Here is a 20478-nt window from a genome sequence, read left to right as displayed (position 1 = left end):
TAGTTTTGAACCCTGCTACATTACTTTCGCAGAGTCCAAAAAGGAGGGAGTAGTGAGGGGACTAATCAGGTACAATTTCAGTTTGTTTGGAATTAATGAATTTGGTTTGAGGAGGTTTACTAAATGTGTATGAGACCCCAATGAGTAACCACATTAAATGTGTATGACAGTAACCTAAATGTTGAGGTATTTGTGTTTAGATTTTTCCTGAATGGTTAATATGGCACTGGGTATGCTGTGCTGTAGTCTCCACCCAATATGAGGTATTGTGTAAGAGACCATGTGTCCTTACAGATTTAGTTGTGAAGGAGGTGAAAATTATCTGAACATTGTTAATTTTATGCAAGATTTTTAGTAAAAATAATTTTTTTGTTGTGGTATTAATCAAGTATTTACAGAGCCTGATAAAAGTGAGATTCTCAAAGTGTTCTGGATTATCAGATGAGTGTGGAGAAATGTATAACATTTATTTTTATTTTTGAGAATGAAGATGCCAAACTTTGAAATGTTCTATCTATATGTGACATGGGTTTTTAATGTAAATTTGTAATGTAGAAATACTTCATACAATATGTACAAGACAGGATACGAGGCACCAGGTAAATTACCCAGAAACCACTCTCACCTTCTTGTTCATCTCAAGGAGCGGTGCTGGAGGTGCTCGCTGAGGCTTGTAACCTGGCAGAAGGTAAGACGGCCGACATTTACACTGACTCTGGGTACGCTTTTGGCATCGCCCACAATTATGGGCCCATTGGTAGTAGGAACTTTATTGGATCATCGGGTAAACCAATTGAGAGTGTAAGAGATGAAAAATCTGGCAAATAGAGTATGTGCAGCCAGGTGTCAGTAAATTGGCTTGTCCCTGGATACAATAATGCCACCACTAGGTTTGTAGCAGCCGGCATGATGTGCGCACGGCGTGACATAGGTAAAACAGCAAAGGTACCTGTGAAAAGAGCAGCCCGGCCAGATTACCCGTCCCAGCGACTGCAGAACATACAACTACCCGAGGTAGAAGTGTATGACAATGTGCTCGTATGTGTAGACCTGTTCTCAGGGGGGCCTGAAGCACGGCCTGTATCTTCCCCACTGCAGAAGTTGTGTGTAGTGACAGGGGAATAGTGTTCTCCCAAGTATTGAACTGGTGTTTGTACATTGATAAGATATCAGCAGTTCTCCAGATGATATCCCAAAGTTAGTTTGTTTGATAACGATATTCAAGAAGTATTGTGGGAATATTAAATACTGAGGTTGTTTTATGTAAAGTTCTAGACCAGCCTTAGCATTGGACTATTAGAGTCATGCGTCAGTATTATGTTTGTGTAAATGATAACTTCTCAGTGCAAGTAGATTCCCATTTGAAAATATTTTTGTTATGAAAGGATTCTGTGCAGTAAAAATATGTAAAGAAGAAGAATCAGTTTGTATGTATCAGTTTTAGTTACTGCCCAGTGTGAACATTTAACATAAATATGTAAATGTTAATGTTTTTCTTCAATTGAATTATCTGATTAAGATCAATTAATGGTTATCCGATGAAAAAGATTGTTCTCCACAGGAAGTGTCCAACTGGGAGTGGAAGGCGTGAAAACCAGATTCTAACAGAATGTGGAGGATAAAGGAAGGTAAACCGGTAGGCATTCTTGATGGCACTTGTATTGATGGTGTATGACCTCACATATGCCCCAAGACTGAAAGGATCGATTTGGTAAGATCTAATTGGTATGTCCCAGGTTTTACAGCTGTTGCTGCTAAATTCTGTTAGAGCTGTTTGATTTGCCAACAGAACAGTCCTGGCAGACCGGTGCCAACCTTATCATCACACCCGCCTCCCACAAAGAGAACAGACCTTGGTAGGCCTTCCCATGTAAAACGAACCAGAGTAGGGGGAGAAAATTGGTTTGAGACACTTGTCAGATAAAACGTATGGTATCTGTGTATATTTCTGTGAGTAGAAGCTGTTAAAAGTAATCAGCTCAGAATAAGGTATAAATCCTGCTGAAAAGTGTAACACCAAGTGCAAATATAATGTACCCAGTAAATACACATCTTCTAGGTAACTGTCCAGTGGAACAGAGAAGTTTTTCTTACATAAAGGTGTTTGTTTGATGTAGTTTAAGGGCCTGTCATTGTTATTGTATGTACTTAGAACAACGTTTATAGTGTATGCGGAAGATGTTATCACCAGATTAGCATTTATTTTAACAATTGACAAGGGTTGGGTCCCCGGCAAGTGCCAGTAAACATGAACTAGAAGACTTTTAATATGATGGACTCCATCACTGAGATGCGGCAGGCGCAGCCTGAGCCAGTACAACGCGTTTGTCATGAACTGACGGCAGTGTCACAATTCTAAGCAGCCGTGCAGACAAGTAAATTACAGGAGGAAGAGTACAGATACGGAGGGTTTGTGGTGGTCACAATAAAACTCCACTAATCCGTCTACGTGGGATCTCACCCCAGGCTCACAGCATGAGGTGCTATGTACAGCCCGGTGACGTATACTAAAAGAGACGGTGTCTGACAGATGAGAAGGACCAAACCAAGTCCTGATGACATCAGCAAAGTTCAAAGTAAAGACCAAAGACCTGAGTGAATCCGTCAGCAGTAGCAGAAGACAGAAGAAGAAGAGGACGATGATGTACAGGACTGGCAATAAACTGATGGGACCCAAACCTAGAAGGGTGATAGTATGAGATTGGTGATAGCATTATTTTATAAGTTGAGGCCCTATTGTTTATATTGTCTGAGGTTTATAATTATAATGTATGTAAACATGCCACGGTACTGTGAATAACAACTTGAGGTGTTTTATGTGGAGGTGTGAGGTGAAGGTCACTGGTTGTTGTCACTCATAAGTAAGAAGTACATGGCAGCAATGAGAGCCCGGAGGTTATGTTACCCGGGTGTCTTTCGGTTTGAGGAAGATGCTGCCCATGGCTGGTTATATCTATAGGGGTAAAAGTCACATTAGGACAGTAAGTGACAGTGCGACAATTATGACCAATACAAGTACCGTAGAGGAGAAGTTTGGATTATTGCCAATATTAGTAGGTTTAACAGTAAAAAATGCTCATAATATAGAGAAAGTGGCCGACAGATGGGACACTTCACAGATTATGTGTTTGATGTTTTTAATGCTGCCCAAGGGGGGATGTGCATGTGCCAAGTAGTTGTCCCAGCCTGTTGCCATTATATAGACCCTACTGGCATTATGCAGGACAAGTATGACCGTAAATAAAGCTGAGAAAATAAAGGAAGAGTTCAGGAAAGCCAATTCTTAAGATGATTGGACCCTGGATTGGCCGGATTGGTTGTCATGTCTCAATCCCTCTAACTGGTGTAAGGGTGTTGGGGGATGAGTAATGGGTCTGCTCCAGAGTGTCTGCAGGTTGTTTTATTATGTATTACATTATATTTGCTTCTGAGGCTCATATTTTGAGGCCTGACAAAACACTTGCAATGCTTCGCAGCAAAGGTTAAAATGATTACCCAGCATCCTGGATTTCATAGTGTACCCTATGAGTGAAACAGTTATGGGAAGGAATTTTGTTGACATGCCCAGGGGATGAGGTGAAACGGTTAGGTAAGTCCTCAAGGGGAGATAAGCCCTCCTTTAAAGAGGCTCTGTCACCAGATTTTGCAACCCCTATCTGCTATTGCAGCAGATAGGCGCTGCAATGTAGATTACAGTAACGTTTTTATTTTTAAAAAACGAGCATTTTTGGCCAAGTTATGACCATTTTCGTATTTATGCAAATGAGGCTTGCAAAAGTACAACTGGGCGTGTTGAAAAGTAGAAGTACAACTGGGCGTGTATTATGTGGGTACATCGGGCGTGTTTACTACTTTTACTAGCTGGGCGCTCTGATGAGAAGTATCATCCACTTCTCTTCACAACGCCCAGCTTCTGGCAGTGCAGATCTGTGACGTCACTCACAGGTCCTGCATCGTGTCGGCACCAGAGGCTACAGTTGATTCTGCAGCAGCATCAGCATTTGCAGGTAAGTAGCTACATCGACTTACCTGCAAACGCCGATGCTGCTGCAGAATCATCTGTAGCCTCTGGTGCCGGTGTCCTCGCTCGTCTGACACGATGCAGGACCTGTGAGTGACGTCACAGCGTGATCTCTCGAGAACACGCTGTGTCTGCACTGCCAGAAGCTGGGCGTTGTGAAGAGAAGTGGATGATACTTCTATACACAACGCCCAGCTAGTAAAAGTAGTAAACACGCCCCGATGTACACACATAATACACGCCCAGTTGTACTTTTACTTTTCAACACGCCCAGTTGTACTTTTGCAAGCCTCATTTGCATAAATACGAAAATGGTCATAACTTGGCCAAAAATGCTCGTTTTTTAAAAATAAAAACGTTACTGTAATCTACATTGCAGCGCCTATCTGCTGCAATAGCAGATAGGGCTTGCAAAATCTGGTGACAGAGCCTCTTTAAGTACCTGGCTTGGATGCAAAATATCCTCATATAAACAAAAGGAGGGAAATGTGAAAGTGATTAGAATATGTTTAAAAGCTAACATTTTGCATGGACTCCATTTTCTATGGTAGGCGTCCATTTTGGATCGTTGGAATCCATCTTTTGGCCTGAAGGAGCCATCTTGAGATTAATAAGTAAAAAGTAATATGTCAGCAGATGTCTTGAAGCAATTCTATGTTGTGTTCTTGAATTGAATGTTTTATTACTCTTGTGAGGAGCAGATCAAATAGCCTTGGCCGAATGAACAATGACATTGTTTACCATGAGGAAAGGGGATTCAGCCCTCTGTTTAAATGATTTAAAGGGAATGTGTTGCCAGAAAAACATGGTTTTTTTTAAAAAATTAAACATTTAGTGTGTGGGTGATTAAACATTGTTCAATTTTTTTTTTTTTTTTTCACGAGTCAGGAAATATTATAAATTAATTCTAAATTTATAATACTACCCATTTTTGGTCACTAGATGGAGCTATTCCCAAAATTGCAGCAGTGCAACATAGGGTTAAAAGCCCTCGCTCTAGTGAGCTCTCAGCATCCCCCCCTCCTTTATCCTGGCTAGTGCCGGGATAAACGAGGGGTTTGAACGGTGTAACCTCCTACACTGTGTGTCGCCATTTTTTGAGCTAACACACAGTGTAGTAGGTTTACATACAGTAGTAAACACACACAAACACGAACATACATTGAAATCTCTTACCTGCTCCTGCCTCCGCGGCTCCCTCCGGCCCGTCCGCTCCGTTTGCTGCCGCTGGTCCAAGTGCACAAATCCGGAAGCCGCGACCGGAAGTAGTAATATTACTGTCCGGCCGCGACTTCCGGTCCACAGGAAAATGGCGCCGGACGGCGCCAATTTCGAATTGGACTGTGTGGGAGCGGCGCATGCGCAGTTCCCACACAGACGCCGTACACGGAAGTCAATGGGACGGGAGCCGTTCGCAGTCCCTATGGGACTGTGGCTGCCGTATTCCATGTCTGTATGTGTCGTTAATCGACACAGACAGAAATGGAAAAAAAATGGCAGCCCCCATAGGGAAGAAAAAGTGTAAAAATAAGAAAAAGTAAAACACAAACACACAAATGAATATAAACGTTTTTAATAAAGCACTAACATCTTTAACATATAAAAAAATAATTTGTGATGACACTGTTCCTTTAAACTTATCTGCAGTCTCCATTCTCTAGTGAGATAAGAAGTAGACACAATAACTTGTGTCTCTGAAATGTGTGTCCTTCCCATGGGACAAGGTTCAGGCAACCTGGGGCTTGGAGGGTGAAGAATTATTATAATGCATTGAAATATTCTCATTGGCTGAATCAGAGTCATTATCATATTGTAGATGATTGGCTGAAACCAAAGCCTACACCTTTCCTGTCATTATACTTATATACTTGTTTGGATCAATAAAGATCAGAGAAGGATTTTGAGCATACAAGCATGGTCTCTTGTGTCATCTTTTCTCTCAGATATATATATCTATCACCTATGATTTGGAAGCTGGATAAATCACTGGAGGGCGGGTATCGGTTGACATACCCATTACAAATTTCAGTCTAATATATTTTGGCCCATGATTGCGTTAACAAGGGGGTTATTTAGATATCGGACGCCAACTATTACGGCATCAATATCTAAATAACGAAGAAAGGCTCGGAATTTTTTTTTAAGTGCCCCAGCTTTTGTGCAGCCCTGCCCATTACATGCTGCACTCAGCTGCACATGTATGGGCAGGTGAAAGGTTCTCTTTAAAGTGTAAAAACATTTTTAAAAAACTTTTGACATGTCAGAAGTTCTGATCAGTGGGGCCTGAGCACTGAGACCCCCACTAGTCGCTAAAACGAAGCAGCAGAAGTGCTCGGGTGAGCGGTGTGCTGCTTCGATTCTGTTTGGGTTTCCTTGGAGCAGTGCACGGGCTCAATAGAAAGTCTATGAGTCTGTACACCGCTCACTTGGCCGAAATTTGATCGTAAATTAAGTGGCACAGCGCTCACCAGAGCACTTCTGCTGCTTCGTTTTAGCGATCGGTGGGGGTTTCAGTGCTCGGTCACCCCACCGATGAAAACTTCTGACATGTCAGTATGACATGATAAAACTTTCCTTACAGTTTAAAGGCTGAGTACACCTTCAAAAACGTATTTTTATATATATGTATATATATATATATATATATATATATATATATATATATATATATATATATATATATATATATATATATAAAGATAGCTATCAATGTGATTGGTGCAAGTTTTATTTACTTTTTATTGAAAATTATTTTTACTTTTTGAGATACAGCTGCTTTGTTTCCTGTATCCTGAGACCTGAATCCAAAAGGTCACCTATTACCGATCACATCTAAGTTATGAACTTTGTGATTGGTAATAGCTCGATCCTGCAGGACCCGCTGACACGGAATCCATCAGTCCCGCTGACCTGACGGATACAGGATTCAGCGCTATATACAGCTGCTCTGTATACAGGATACAAAGCAGCTGTATCTCAAAAAGTATTTTTTTTTAAAATAAAAAGTAATTAGAAAGTTGCACCAATCTCACTGAAACCCCCCTCTTGCAGTGAGGGGAGCTATACTGCGCTCAGCTTCCTGCCCCCACTAATTGAAGTGATCGTGGGGGTGGGAGTTGTCTGAGCATCTGACTATCAGCTGAGGGCTCTATGTGGCTGAATAATCCCCCCATAAAGCACTCACTAATTACTATACTGCAAGGTGGGGATCTGGGCATCTAACTGGCAGCGAAGGTCTCTAAGGGGGCGGATTCCCCTTAGAGTCCTCAGCAGTCAGTCAGGCGCTCAGACCCCGCTAACCTTGCAGTATGGTAGCTAGTGAGGGCTCTATGGGGAAAATTATTCCCCCCTATAGAGCTTTCGGCTGTCAGTAAGATGCTCAGACCGCCACTTGTAAAATCCCCCGCCCTTCAGCGTCGGCCGATCACTTTTACATTAGTGGGGATAGGTGTATGGGGATGGATTATACTGCGCTCAGCTTCCTGCCTCTACAAATTTAAAAGGGGTTGGTCGACGCTGGGGGGTCGGGAGTATACTTCAAGGGGTGGGGTCTGGGCGTTTTACTGACAGCAAAGGAGTCTATAGGGGGGAATAATCCCCCCATAGAGCCCTCACTAGTTACTATACTGCAAGGTTACATAGTTACATAGTTTGTACGGTTGAAAAAAGACACATGTCCATCAAGTTAAACCAAGGGATGGGAAAGGGGAAGTAAAACATTTCTACACATAGGAGCTTATATTTTTTTGTTCTAGGAAATTATCTAAGCCTTTTTTAAAGCGATCTACTGTCCCTGCTGTGACCAGCTCCTGCGGTAGACTATTCCATAGATTCACAGTTCTCACAGTAAAGAAGGCTTGTCGCCTCTGCAGGTTGAACCTTTCTTTTTCCAGACGGAGGGAGTGCCCCCTTGTTTTTTGAGGGGGTTTTACATGGAACAGGATATCACCATATTTTTGTATGTGCCATTCATATATTTATATAAGTTAATCATGTCCCCCGTTAGTCGTCTTTTTTCAAGGCTAAATAGGTTTAGTTCTTTTAATCTTTCCTCATAACTTAGATTCTCCATGCCCCTTATTAGCTTCATTGCTCTTCTTTGTATTTTTTCTAACTCCAGGGCATCCTTTCTATGAAATGGAGCCCAGAACTGAACTGCATATTCTAGATGAGGCCTCACTAATGCTTTGTAAAGTGGTAATATTACATCCCTGTCCCGTGAATCCATGCCTCTTTTAATACACGACAATATCTTGCTGGCCCTTGAAGCAGCTGATTGACATTGGATGCTGTTACACCCAAATCCTTCTCAACAAGTGACTCCCTCAGTGTAGCTCCCCGTAGGACATATGATGCATGCAGGTTGTTCGTACCCAGGTGCATAACTTTACATATATCCACATTAAACTTAATTTGCCAAGTGGACGCCCAAACACTCAGTTTGTTTAACCGCTTTCCGACCGCCCACTGTATAATCACGTCGGCGCTTGCTGGGCTCTGTGCAGCGCAGACGTGAATTCACGATGGGTGTTAAAAGCGCGATCCGGGTATCTTAGAGTAGCGCTGACTCCCGGATCACGCTGTTATCCCCTGCCTCTAGTCCCGGAGACATGACTAGGACCTAATTGGTTCAGGTCCCGGTCGTGTGATCTCAGGGAAAGTTTGTTGTAGCAACGAACTGGAAAGTTTGTTACTACAACAAACTGGAAAGTTTGTTGCTACAACAAACTTTCCCGGGGATCGATTGCAGGTGCTGCAATCGGTTATAAGGCAAAACCGGAGGCCATACAACAGCCCCCGGGTCTGCCATGCACAGCAGCCTATGAGAACCAGCCGAAGGCTGGTCCTCATAGGCTTCCTGTCAGTGTGACTCTCAGCATCACACTGACAGTTTATAATACGTTACACTACCTAGGTAGTGTAATGTATTATAGCAGCGATCAGTGCTGCAGGTCTTCAAGTAAAAAGTTTAAAAAAAAGTACTAAAAATGTAAAAGTGTAAAAATAAGTTATAAAAACAAAAAATGCTTTTTTTTCCTATAATAAGTCTTTTATTATAGGAAAAAAATTAAAATGTTAAAAAAAAGTACACATATTTGGTATGACCGCGTTCACAACGACCCAAACTATAAAACTATAATATTATTTTTTTCCGCACGGTGAACAGCGCAAAAAAAATAATTAAAAACAATGTCAGAATCACAATTTTTTTGGTCATCAACCCTCCAAAAATATAGAATAAAAAGTGATCAACAAGTCGCATGTACCCTAAAATAGTACCAGTACTACAACCCGTCCTGCAAAAAACAAGCCCTTACACAGCTTTTTTGACTGAAAAATAAAAAAGTTATGGCACTCAAATTATGGCGACACAGAAAATAAATAATTTTATCGAAAAGTTATTTTATTGCGCAAACGCCACAAAACATAAAAAAAACGATATACATCTGGTATCGCCATAATCGTATCGACCCGCAGAATAAAGTAAATTGTCATTTATATCGCACGGTGAAAAGTGTAAAAAAAAAAAAAGACAAAAAACATTGTCAGAATTTGTTTTTTTTTGTCACTTTGCTTGCCAAGAAAAATCTAATAAAAAGTGATAAAAAAAATCACATGTACCCTAAAATGGTACCAATGAAAACTACAGATTGTCCCGCAACAAATAAGCCCTCGCACGGCTCCGGTGAAGAAAAAATAAAAAGGTTATGGCTCTCAGAATATGGTGACACAAAAAATAAATAATTTTATCGAAAAGTGATTTTATTGCGCAAACACCACAAAACATAAAAAAACTATATACATCTGGTATCGCCGTAATCATATCGACCCGCAGAATAAAGTAAAATGTCATTTATAGCGCACGGTGAAAAGTGTAAAAAAAAAAGACAAAAAACATAGTCAGAATTTGTTTTTTTGTCACTTTGCTTGCCAAAAAAAATCTAATAAAAAGTGATAAAAAAATCACATGTACCCTAAAATGGTACCAATGAAAATTACAGATTGTTCCGCAACAAATAAGCCCTCACACAGCTCCGGTGAAGAAAATGGCTCTCAGAATATAGCGACAGAAATTGTGCAGTGTCCAAAAGCAGATAAGATCGGGCGCCATTTATCAGTGCGACATTGGCCACATATCTGCGGATTATTATTTATTTAGCAAATTATTATACCCTCTTATTATGTCCTGATGTACTCTGCCCAGCTTACATATGCCCCCATATTATAAATTGAAATACCAGCAAAACCCCAAACAGAACAGCTACCAAGCAAAATCTGCGCTCCAAAAGCCAAATGGCGCTCCCTCCCTTCTGAGCCCCACAGCGTCCCCAAACACCAGCTTACGTCCACATATACGATATTTTATATCCGGGAGAACCCGCTCAACATTGTACGAGGTATTTGTCTTCAGTGGCACAAACTGGGCACAGCATATTGTCCATTAAAATGGCATATCAGTGGAAAATTTTAATTTTCACTTTGCACCATCCGCTGCGCATTAACGCCTTCGCGCACCACGACTTAATAGCATGTCGTGGTGCGGGGGGTTATATATGGAGCGGGCTCATGCGCTGTGCCCGCTCCATATTCTGCAGGTGTCCGCTGTGTATTACAGCTGACACCCGGGACTAATGGACAGGAACAGCGATCGCGCTGTTACAGGAGCCTGTAAAAATGATGATATACTGCAATACATTAGTACTGCAGTGTATTGTACCAGCGACCTAATGATCGCTCGTTCCAGTCCCCTAAAGAGACTTTTGGGAGGTTTCCACTGTTTTGGTACCTCAGGGGCTTTGCAAATGTGACATGACACCCGAAAACCATTCCAGCTAAATTTGAGCTCCAAAAGCCTAATATTGTTCCTTCCCTTCTGAGTCTTGCCGTGGGTCCAAACAGCAGTTTATTACCACATATGGTGTATTGCTGTAATCGGGACAAATTGCTTTACAAATTTTGGGGTGATTTTTCTCCTTTATTCATTGTAAAAATTAAGATTTTGATTTTCACGGCCTAATTCCACTAAATTCAGCAAAAAAACTGTGGGGTCAAAATGCTAACTATACCCCTAGAAAAATTCCTTGATAGGTGTAGTCTACAAAATGGGGTCACTTTTGGGGGGTTTCCACCGTTTTGCTCTCTCCAGGGCGTTGCAAACGCGACATGGCACTGAAAACCAATCCAGCAAAATCTGCGCTTCAAAATCCAAATGGCGCTCCTTCCCTTCTGAGCTCTGCCGTGGGTCCAAACAGCACTTTAGTACCACAAATGGCATATTGCTGTAATCGGGAGAAGTAGCTTTACATGTTTTGGGGTGCTTTTTATTCTTTATTCCTTGCAAATATCTTTTTTTTAAAAAAAATTTCAGAAAAAAAGTAGATTTTCAGTTTCACAGGCAAACTCCAATAAATATAGCAGAAGACCTGTGGGGTCAAGATGCTAACTATACCCCTAGATAAATTCCTTGAGGTGTGCCGTTTCCAAAACCATGTCACTTTTGGGGGATTTCCACTGTTTTGGCACTACAAGAGCTCTTCAAACCCGACATGGTGCCTAAAATATATTCAAAAAAAAGGAGGCCACAAAATCCACTAGGTGCTCTTTTGCTTCTGAGGCCGGTATTTCAGTCCATTATAACACTAGGGCCACATGTGGGATATTTCTAAGAACTGCTGAATTTGGGCAATAAATATTGTGTTGCGTTTCTCTGTGAAAACCTTCTGTGTCACAGAAAAAAATGTATTACAAATGAATTGCAGCAAAAAAAAAAAAATTTGTCAATTTCCCCTCTACATTGCTTTAATTCCTGTGAAACGGCTAAAGGGTTAAGAAACTTTCTGAATGCTGTTTTGAATACTTTTAGGGGTGCAGTTTTTAATATGGGGTGATTTATGGGGTCTATCTAGTACATAAGGCCCTCAAAGCCGCTTTAAAACTGAACTGGTCCCTGTAAAAATCGCCTTTTGACATTTTCTTGAAAATGTGAGAAATCGCTGCTAAAGTACGAAGCCTTGTAACGTCCTAGAAAAATAAAATAACGTTCAAAAAACGATGCAAATATAAAGTAGACATATGGAATATGTGAAATAGTAACTATTTTGTGTGGTATTACTATCTGTTTTACAAGCAGATCCAATTAAAATTAGAAAAATCATAATTTTTGCAACTTTTCTCTAAATTTTGGTGTTTTTCACAAATAAGCAATGAACTTATTGACCAAATTTTTCCACTAACATAAAGTACAATATGTCACGAGAAAACAATCTCAGAATCGATTGGATAGGCAAAAGCATTCCAGAGTTATTACCACATAAATTGACACATGTCAGATTTGAAAAAATGGGGCTGGTCCTGAAGGCCAAAATGAGCTCGGTCTTGAAAGGGTTAAATCCGCTTGCAATTCACGAACATCTTGCACAGTCTGAACTATATTACATAGCTTGGTGCCATCTGCAAAACTAGAAATAGTGCTATTAATCCCATCCTCTATATCATTAATTAATAAGTTGAATAATAGTGGTCCCAGCACTGAATCCTGTGGTACACCACTTATAACCGGGGACCATTCAGAGTAGGAATCATTTACGCTCACTGGCGTAGCTATAGGGGTCGCAGCGGTCGCAATTGCGACTGGGCCCCGAAGCCAGGGGGGCCCACGGCCCCCCGCACCACATCAATAAAAAGTTACTATAGTAACTCGGGCCGCGGGCCCCTGTTACTATAGTAACATACTTTACTTACCTTCCTGGTTCCGGATCGCAGCGGAGGTCCTGACGTCAAGCGCTGTGCGCAGCGCATGACGTCACAGCGCTATGCCGCCGCGCACAGCATCGAGACTACAGAACTCCCGCCGCGGCCGAAGAGGAAGGTAAGGTTAGCCCTGACTGGCAGGGTCTGACTCCCAGGACCCGCCAATCAGCTGTTTTGAAGGGGCCGCAGCACTCGTACGAGAGCTGCTCCCCTTCATTCCTGTCACTTCATTCCGGTCACACTGTGAATCGGTGTCGGCGATTCACAGTGTGGGCGAGTAGTGAAATGAAGGGGAAGCAGCTCTCGTACGAGTGCTGCGGCCCCTTCAAAACAGCTGATTGGCGGGTCCCGGGCGACACATCAGCTATTGATGGCCTATCCTGTGGATAGGCCATCAATGTTTAGGGACTGCACAACCCCGAAGCCTACGATGTAGCAGGCTTAGGGGGCCCATGAGACAGGATCACAGATTATGTGATCCTGTCTGCTGGGCCCTGTATCTAAGCCAATCACATGGTAGGCTTAGATACATGGCCCATGCGTGATCATGTCTGCTGGGCCCTGTATCTAAGCCTACCACACTGTAGGTTTAGATACAGGGCCCCAGCACACAGTAATCTTATACTGTATAAGATTACTGTCTGCTGGACCCTGTATCTAAGCCTACCTTGTGGTCGGCTTAGATACAGGGTCCCACAGACAGTATCACACATGGGCCCTGTATCTAAGCCTTAGGGTATGTGCACAGACACTAATTACGTCCGTAATTGACGGACGTATTTCGGCCGCAAGTACCGGACCGAACACACTGCAGGGAGCCGGGCTCCTAGCATTATAGTTATGTACGATGCTAGGAGTCCCTGCCTCACTGCAGGACAACTGTCCCATACTGTAAACATGTTTTTAGTACGGGACAGTTGTCCGGCAGCGAGGCAGGGACTCCTAGCGTCGTACATAAGTACGACGCTAGGAGCCCGGCTCCCTGCACTGTGTTCGGTCCGGTACTTGCGGCCGAAATACGTCCGTCAATTACGGACGTAATTAGTGTGTGTGCACATACCCTAACACATGTGTTACTAATCATTTTTTGTGTGTTTTCTTACAGGTTCGGTCGTTGGACTACGGCGGATTCCAGGACTACTTCGATGACAGCTTTTTTTTTATTAATAAAATGGTTAATAAGGGCTGTGTGGGGTTTTTTTTTATTTCAATAAAATATTTTTTCTATGTCTTTGTGTTTTTTTTTAAACTATATTACTACCGCCTTAGTAATGGCCGCCGGCTGATTGACAGCATCCATTGCTAAGGCGGGGCTTAGTGTTAGCGGATGCAGAGGCTAACACTAACCCCCTTTATTACCCCGGTACCCACCGCCACCAGGGGTGCTGGGAAAAGCCGGGTACGATCCAGTACCTGACCATCTGTAGTGATGGTCGGCCACTGGGGTGGCCGCAGGCTGGTATTATCAGGAGGGGAAAGGCCAAAAACAGTGGCCCTTCCCATCCTGGTAATGCTGCCTGCTGCTGCTTTATTGTATCTGGCTGGTTATGAAAATGGGGGGGACCCCACGTCATTTAAAAAAAAAAAAAAAAAATAATTGGAAAGAACGATGTGGGGTCCCCCCCAATTTTCATAACCAGCCAGATACAACACAGCAGCAGCAGGCAGCATTACAAGGGTGGGAAGGGCCACTGTTTTTGGCCTTCCCCAGCCTAATACTACCAGCCTGCGGCCACCCCGGTGCCTGCCCGTCACTACAGATGGTCGGGTACTGGTTTGTACCCGGCTCTTCCCAGTACCTGTGGTGGCGGTGGGTACCGGGGTAATAATGGGGGTTAGTGTAGCCTCTGCACCGGCTAACATTAAGCCTCGCCTTAGTAATGGAGATTGTCAATCAGCCAGCGGCCATTACTAAGGCGGTGATAATCAAGTTTAAAAAGATACAAGCACATAGAAAAAATATTTTATTGAAATAAAAAAACACAACCCTCATTAACCATTTTATTGAGAATAAAAAAAACGCCGTCATTGAAGTCCTCGTATCCGAAGTCCAACAACCGAACCTGTAAAAAAAACACAAACACACAAAAATAATCAGTAACACATAAAGAAGCAAAATTATTATTCTTACCTATCCTGGGTCCAGCGCTGGAGCCGCAATGTCAGCAAGCTGGGCCCTGTATGTAATCCTATCATGTGTGATACAGTCTGCTGAGCTGTGTATCTAATCCAATCATGTATGATACTGTCTGCTGGGCCCTATATCTAATCCGATCATGTGTGGTACTGTCTGCTGGGCCACTGTATCTAATCCTATCATGTGTGATACTGTCTGCTGAGCCACTGTATCTAATCCTATCATGTGTGGTACTGTCTGCTGAGCCACTGTATCTAATCCTATCATGTGTGATACTGTCTGCTGAGCCACTGTATCTAATCCTATCATGTGTGGTACTGTCTGCTGAGCCACTGTATCTAATCCTATCATGTGTGGTACTGTCTGCTGAGCCACTGTATCTAATCCTATCATGTGTAGTACTGTCTGCTGAGCCACTGTATCTAATCCTATCATGTGTGATACTGCCTTCTGAGCCACTGTATCTAATCCTATCATGTGTGATACGGTCTGCTGGGCCACTGTATCTAATCCTATCATGTGTGATACTGTCTGCTGAGCTGTGTATCTAATCCTATCATGCGTGATACTGCCTTCTGAGCCACTGTATCTAATCCTATCATGTGTGATACTGTCTGCTCAGCCACTGTATCTAATCCTATCCATAGTTTATAGGGTCGTAGTGCTATAGATATGCTATGCTGTCTCATATACACACATTTTTTTTTGGGGCGGACACATATGTATTGGGGCTATTTCCCGGACATTTTAAGCCCTGAGGGTATGTTCACACGGCAGCGTCTGTTACGGCTGAAATTACTGTGCTGTTTTCAGGAGAAAACAGCACCGTAATTTCAGCCGTAATGGCATGTGCAGGCGTCTTTTGCTGCGTCCATTACGGAAGTAATTGAAGCTGGTTTTCCATGGAGTCCATGGAAAACGGCTCCATTTACGTCTGAAGAAGTGACAGGCACTTTTTTACGCGCCGCCTTTTGACAGCGGCGCGTAAAAAAAAATGACCGTCGGCACAGAACATCGTAAGACCCATTCAAATGAATGGGCAGATGTTTTCCGACGCTTTTGAGCCGCATTTTCGGACATAATTCAATGCTAAAACGCCCGAATTACGTCCGTAAATAGTGTGTGTGAACCCAGACTTAGTGACGCCCCGGCTGCTAGTGCTGCATTGTTGGGTCACTTAGGAGACCCAGCGATGCAGCTGAAAGCGGACCGTCGGCCATGAGAAGTTTGCGGGGGGGGGGGGCCCAGTAAGAATTTTTGCAACGGGGCCCATGAGCCTCTAGCTACGCCCCTGTTTACGCTGTAAGTGGCGCTCAGTTTTTAATACAGGCCACCGCTCACCTCGTGCGTCTCGTCACTTCTCTTCCTACTTGAGGAAAGAGCGCTCAACCACTCCTCCTGCAGACCTGCTCCTGTCTGCGTACAGCGTCAGTGAGGAGGAGGAGGAGTGTTTTTACAAACATGCCTATCATGCGGCACGTCAGGTAAGTAAAATAAGGCATGCCCCCTCCCCCCGGTCCAGTCCGTCCCTGGCTCAAAATGCCACCCCCCATTTTTGGCTAGGCGGTGCCGTCTGAGGCTGTCGGCTCACCTTGCCTCATGGCAGGTGCGGTACTGCTCACTAGTGAACTTGAGCCTGTGATCACTTCTATAATACATTGTAACACTACTGCACTAGAATGTAGTATGCCAGTCAGTGTCACTAATAGGCACATAGACATGGCAGACCTTTGTTAGGTCTCTAGCTGCTATGGAAGCCCATCAGCACGCTGTGATGGCGTCGATGGGGTGACAAAGGGAGGACCCGCCCTCTGTTAAACAACTTGGTGCTATTGACTGTGCCATCTAAGGAATTAAATGTAGGGGCGGATGCCGCAGGATGTAAACTGTACATTACAACCGACACCCACTGGTACTGGTCTTAAATGTGCATTTTCTGCAGCAATTCCATTACGTGTGGACAAGCCCTTACGGTGTGGTGTTAAAAATCAGAACCCTTTATGCCAGTGTGAACAGAGCATTAGGCCACTTTCACATGGCATTATTTTGCTTAAATGTTTGTGAGCCAAAACCAGTAGTTGGGTAACTGTCCCGCAAGACATACTTACAAACAAATTATCGGTTTGCTCTTACCTTCCTCTTACTTGGCAGTCCGGGCGATACGTCCCTGGCTTCTACTGCGCCTGCGCGTTCGGATTGATGCGGCCGATGATGACCCCTGGCTGTCAGCTGACGGCGGGGGGTCACATGGGCAGGTGTCACGAATCGAGAGGGTGTTGTGATTGGTCAGTTCATGTAGCGCCGCCAAATACGAGGGGTGGAGTTTGGTGCTTATAGTAACCCAGCGCCTGCAATGAAGTATGCCGTTGACATCGATACGAGCATCTTCCCGTGACGCACAGCAGAATATCTGCTGTTGAATACTATTATCGCTGGTGATGAGGCCAGAGTGACCAAGATACGGACCCCTGAGGATGAGTATCTGAAACGCGTAGGGTCGTTCATTGTATATGGAATGTCTGCATAGGGGACAGTAGCATTGTTTTACACCCAGCGCTAGGAGATCCGGTGTTTGTGTACGGACACTGGTGCACTTTGGGGATTGTACTACTGTTGTGCCCAGGTTAAATGCTGTTTCCAGTGAAATATTGTTACAAACACTGAGATATATTTATCATAATGACTCAGTGTTTTTTGTTTAATACGCTTTTACATTTTCACGGTGGGGCTTATTTCACAGTGGTGTGTTACCCCTGTTTTTAAAACGAGTTACTATTAAAAGGTATATTTTACTCAGTTGTCACTTCAGTGAACCTTCTAATTTCTTTATATTGTGGGAGCACAATTATATTTATATCAATTTATACAGTGAATTTTTATTTCCAAAACCAGTAGTAGGTCCAAAACATGGAAAAGGTACAGATCTCTCCATTACTGTATATTTTCTCTCTGTAGGTGCAACTCCTAGTTTTGGCTTAAAAATACTGAAGCTAAATACTGACCGAAACACTGCCGTGTAAAAGAGGCCTTAGGGTATATTGACACAGGACGGATGCGCTGCGTAAAATTACACAGCGTATCCGCCGTGGACGCCGCCGCGGAAAATAGCACTTAAAAAAATAAAAATCTCATACTTACCTGTAGCCGGTGACACGTCCTGCAGACCGGCTCCTGGAATTACATTTCACCCCATGTGACTGCTGCAGCCTGTGATTGGATGTGGCAGTCACATGGGATGAAACGTCATCCCTGGAGGCCGATCTGGACGTGGGAACAGAGAGATCTGGTTAAGTATAAGATTTTTTATTTTTCCTAGTTGCAATCTTTGCTGCTGAATCGCAGTTTTTGCCGCAGAAAAAAATCACATCATCTGCTATTTGTTGAGGGTTTTACATCCAAGTTTAATTCAATGGGGAAAACCCGCAACAGGAAAGAAGCGATTCTGCAACATAAATTGACACACTGCGTATAAGAAAAAAACACACCGCAGGTCAGTTTGTGAACGTTTATTCGGTGGGTTTTTAACGCAGGGTGTGGTTGTTCAAATTTCATCCACTTAGCTGCTACTGTATTATGCTGCAGATTTTACGCACTGAAATTTGTAGTATTTACTCTACGTGTGTACTCGGCCTTAGGGGGGATTCACACGAGCGTGATTTTCGTGCGTGCAGGCCGCGTATTTTTTGCGCGCCACGCACAGCCCTGTAGAAGTCAATGGGGCAGTTCAAACAGTGCGTGATTTGTGCGCAGCGTTTGTTCGCTGCGTAGAAAACGCGACAGGTTCAATATCTCCGCGTATTTCGCGCATCACGCACCCATTGAATTCAATGGGTGCGTGAAAACCACGCAGGTCGCACGGAAGCACTTCCGTGCGAACCGACTGAAACAGCGCACCAGCTGTCAAAAGGATGAATGTAAATAGAAAAGCACCACGTGATTTTCTGTTTCCAAACATCCAAATGGAGTGTCTTTGAGATGAGCGAACCCGGACAATCGAACCGAACTTCACCGGGTTCGGCCGAACTCGTTTTGGCCGAACCCGGCAAAAAAATTTCCGGTACGCGACGTCAGGAGATAGTCACTGTCCAGGGTGCTGAAAGAGTTAAACTGTTTCAGCACCATGGACAGTGACTACCGATCCCAATAAACATGAACCTGTAAAAAAAAACTAAGTTCTGACTTACCGATAACTCCCGGCTTCTTCCTCCAGTCTGATCTCCCGGGATGACAATTCAGTCCAAGTGACAGCTCCAGCCAATCACAGGCCAAGCACAGGCTGCAGCGGTCACATGGACTGCCGCGTCATCCAGGGAGGTGGGGCCCGATGTCAAGAGAGGCGCGTCACCAACTTTTTCTTTTTTTTTAACAGGTATTGTGTTCGGCATTCACTGTCGAGGGTGCTGAAAGAGTTACTGCCGATCAGTTAGCTCTTTCATCACCTTGGACAGTGACGGGCGTCGACTAGCCTCATCTCTATGATGGCGGCTGCGCGAAAATCACGCAGCCGCGCATCATACACGGATGACACACGCAGCTGTCAAATGGTTTTTGCGCACGCAAAACGCAGCGTTGTTTGCGCGCGCAAAAACGCAACGTTCGTCTGAATCTGCCCTTAGAGTTCATTTAGATGTTGCGGTTGAAGTGCAGTTAAAACCGCAATTAAAAACTTCTTCCAGAAACCACATGCGTTTTTCCTGCAATGGACTGTGTTTTTCGATGGGGTTTAATTTTTGCCTTAACTTGATAGAAAAATGCACCAAATCGCAGTAAAAATTCATGCGTTTTTTGTATGCGGTTTTTCAATGCGACTCTAACCGCAACTCAACAGCAATGTATGAAAGAACCCTTAGGCTACATGCACACGTTGCATATTTTGCTGTGGAAAATATGTACCAAAACCGCAGCAATACGCAGGAATTTCGCAGGTAAAAACCGCACCTAATCGTGCATTTTTTGGTGTGGTTTTTATGTTTTGATGCTTTTTTTCGACGCGTTTTCATGCTGTGGATTTTGGTGAGATTTTCCACAGCACTACGCAGATACAATTCGCAAGTGGAAACGCAAGATAAACTGACATGCTGCATCGTGTTCATTGAGCCTAAGACCTTATTCACACGAGCGTGTCCGTTTTGCCTGCGCAAAAAAACGCTGTGTGTGGCATCTGTATATGGTGCGTGATTTTCGCGCAGCCGGCATCATGATGACACTCTGTTTTTATGTTTACAAACAGAAAAGCACGAGGTGCTTTTCTGTTTTCATTCATTCTTTTTACTATTGTTGCGCGAATCAAGCGCCACCAAAAATGCTTCCGAGTGCCGAGAGCGATTTGCACGCACCCATTGACTTCAATGGGTGCGTGCTGCGCAAAACACGGGCATGTATAGGACATGTCGTGAGTTTTACGCAGCGCACATAAGCTGCGTGAAAATCACTGACAGTCTGAACGGCCCCATTCACTTACATAGGTCCGTGCGACGCTCGTGAAAATCACCCGCGTATCACGGACGTATAACACGTTCGTGTGAATAAGGCCTAAGGGATAATACTCATTTTTAAGAATTTACTACCA

The sequence above is a fragment of the Rhinoderma darwinii genome, chromosome 4 (assembly GCF_050947455.1).
Source record: "Rhinoderma darwinii isolate aRhiDar2 chromosome 4, aRhiDar2.hap1, whole genome shotgun sequence".
Lineage (NCBI taxonomy): Eukaryota > Metazoa > Chordata > Amphibia > Anura > Rhinodermatidae > Rhinoderma > Rhinoderma darwinii.
This window is presented reverse-complemented; position numbering follows the sequence as displayed.